Source organism: Exserohilum turcica, assembly GCF_000359705.1.
Source record: "Exserohilum turcica Et28A unplaced genomic scaffold SETTUscaffold_10, whole genome shotgun sequence".
Lineage (NCBI taxonomy): Eukaryota > Fungi > Ascomycota > Dothideomycetes > Pleosporales > Pleosporaceae > Exserohilum > Exserohilum turcicum.
This window is the reverse complement of record NW_007359915.1, coordinates 1,799,651-1,802,765: the sequence shown is the minus strand read 5'-3', so window position 1 is coordinate 1,802,765 and position 3,115 is coordinate 1,799,651.

Genomic DNA, 3,115 nt, shown 5'->3' with positions numbered 1-3,115 from the left:
CCTCTTCTTCTTTTGTCTTTCTAGAGATTGTAACCTTGTAGTTAAGACTATCCCATGGCCTAAACCTGTATGGGATTATCTTCTCTATCTCTCTATTGTAGGTAGTTGGGATTGAGTTAGTAATCTGGAGTAACTGTCTACGTTGTTCTGGCTTTTTAGTTTGCTGGGGGTCTGTTGCTTGAAGCCTAGCAATAGCTATTGCGATTGGGTGGGTTTTAGCTAGCTGAGCTGCTCTTGTTGCGTAGTTTCTTAGCGTAGCGTTTAGCTGTATCGCTGGTGATAGCAGGCTTGCTTCAACACTTGCAGGTATTGATGGAGCGGTTCTAAAGACTCCTAGCACCTGTGTGTTTTTGTTTTGAGTGTGAGACGTGTCTTAACTATCTGCTCTTATAGCTTATAGCTCCACAGCGCGCACGCTGCACGTCTTAAAACTTGCTGTAATTAGTTTCTTGTAAGGGATTTGTATATATTTAACAAAAATTACACCTATTCTAGAAAACTTGACGTTGGTGAAAGTGTATCCCACCCCTTACCTACTAACTAATAGGCTACGAGCCTTACCTTTATTTAGTTAAAACCCCTCCTAAATATTGTAGCTAGAAATAACTTACTTAGATACTTGTAGGCCTAAAAACCCTACACGTCTTATATAGCCCTTCGGGCTGAAAAAGGACGTTAAACTAGAATAATAATAATAATAATAATATAGGAACGAGCCTAGCAAAAGGGACAATTTCAGCCTACAGTGGCCAACATGAAGAAACAGCGAAACCGCACAGACAGGGACAGTAACACTATCATAACTAGAAAAGTCTAAGACACGAATAAAAAAAACTAAGGAACGAACTAGAATAGTATTTCTAATGAAGAACGCTAGAAGCATTACAACAATAAGGCATGTCTCTAATATAGTAAAGTAGGACACTTCCGCAGAGACTGCCTAAAAAACAAGACTAGCAAACAGGCTATAGTTAAGGTTAAGATAATCTAACTAGCCACACTATATCCTAGACACGATCCTACGTTAGAAGATAATCTTAGCGATGTAGACCTCTACGAAGAGGCGCGCATGACTAACAGTATAGAATACGAGGTCATCCCGCAACCACTAGAGGCTAATAATATTATCACCATAGGGGAGGCCCTTATATTAGACTAAAAAGTAGACAACAGAATAGTAATAAGCTAGTTAGGTTAAGGACTCTACTAGGTATGCGGAGACCTCTAACATCACGCAAACAACTGCGTAATACAAACACGAATCGTAATTATAAGACTAAACTCTAAAGAAGTAGGATATTAGGCTATACACGAATAACTATACTTTTAGGATCCTATTGTAGAAGTACTAATAGAAAGCCACACGCAACAAAAGAAGCCTACTACACATAAGGACCTACACTAGGTCAACTATCACTAAAAGAAATGTGGATACCACATACGCGCGAAGCATGCATTAGGGTATAGTAGAGATAAATGTTGCTATAGGCACCTAAAGCACTACAAATGCTTTATTAAGAGATGCTATATCTATAGTCCTAAGAAAGAAAAGGAAGTACACAAGAAGTTATGCTAGATTAAATGTATAAGCAACTATGCCTTCTACTAGGAACAACAGAAGGACGCCCAGCTAGTGGATAACTTCTATCACGGCACTCTTATACTAGAAGAATGTCACACCCTAAGTTGCTAAATGCACTTAGGGCAAGGACAAGGAAAGAACTAGAGAGTTAGGCTACAACTAAAAGAGGTAACGGACGACACCCTAAAAGGGATAACCTATTAGAACATTTATTAGAGATTTTGCTACGAAGACTAATATAACGTTTACTACAACGCTAAGCAAGGCGCGGAATACTTTCCCTAGAAAAGGAAGAAGTCGCAGAAAGGACAACTCTCTAGGCTAAAAAACTAGGATGCCGCTAGGGACAGGGTCACGCTAGCAAAGGCAGTCCTATAACGGCCCTTAAATAAGTACAACACACTAAGAGCCTATAATTAAAGCTACAAGCAATAGTGATTGTACATAGAAAATAGATAATCGCGACTATCAACAGCGGCGCGATCAACCCCCTTTCCTCTGCTTCTAGGGGCGCCTCTATGTAACGGGCTGAACGCCCTTTGGATAGCTCCTCGATGGAATCTCGGTCAAGCAGCAGACGCCAGGTCTTACTCTGCAACCCGGCATCTGTGCGAGGCCTGAGCGGCGCCCAGACGACGCGCTCAGACACTTGGTGCAACCTTTCTCCGACAAGTAAATAAACACCACGCAAGTAGACTCTATAGCTCTCTATCGAATACAACCTCTTGTATACCTCGCAATTGCTCCCTAGAGCGCAGCCCCTTATATTTTGTATTTAATCCTAATTAGACATAAGCCTTAGGCAGACTGTCTTCTAACTAAGTTTTAGAGCGTGTTGTTAGTGCGAGCTAGTAACATAGAGTTAGTGCTGCAATAGGTACGAAAGGCCTTTAGTGCAGCGAGAAGGTAGACCGTCGCAAGATAGTACACCTAGGGCAGAGCTTCGCAGGAAGTTCAGCCGTGAGAGACAGTAGGCGATTTAGTCGCCTAGGACCTGTCTAGGAAGTCCTACTGTGTCTTGGAAAGCCGAGCCGTAGGCGCAACGTCGCGTAATAAACTACCTAAAGGCCACTCGGGCCTAGCGTACAGTTAGCTAGAAGCGGACGTTGTAGTAAGAAGTCCTGTCGATCCTCTATCGGACGGGGTGCAGGCCGTGCGATTACTCTCAATTAGAGACGAGATCCCACAAGCGAGACGGCAAGACGCGAGTCTTCCTAGGGACGCGACACGACAGCAGCTAAACGCTGTTCAGAACCGGCTAGAAGAGAAGTACGGCTGAAGGTAAGCCCTACTAGTCCTCACTGACGAGGAGTAGGCCGCAGTCAAGGACTGCGCGAGTAGATCGAAGGACGATCGGAAGCCCTGCATACTGGCAGGCAAAGACAAGAGACGTCTGAAGACGAATTAGACAATGGAGGCCAACGCTCCTAACTTGAACGTTGAAGAGCTAGCGGCTTACGCCACCACTAAGAGCCAGGCAGGAGTCCCGGACGAAGAGATCCTGCGTGAGATCACGCAGATGCTGAGAGAGGA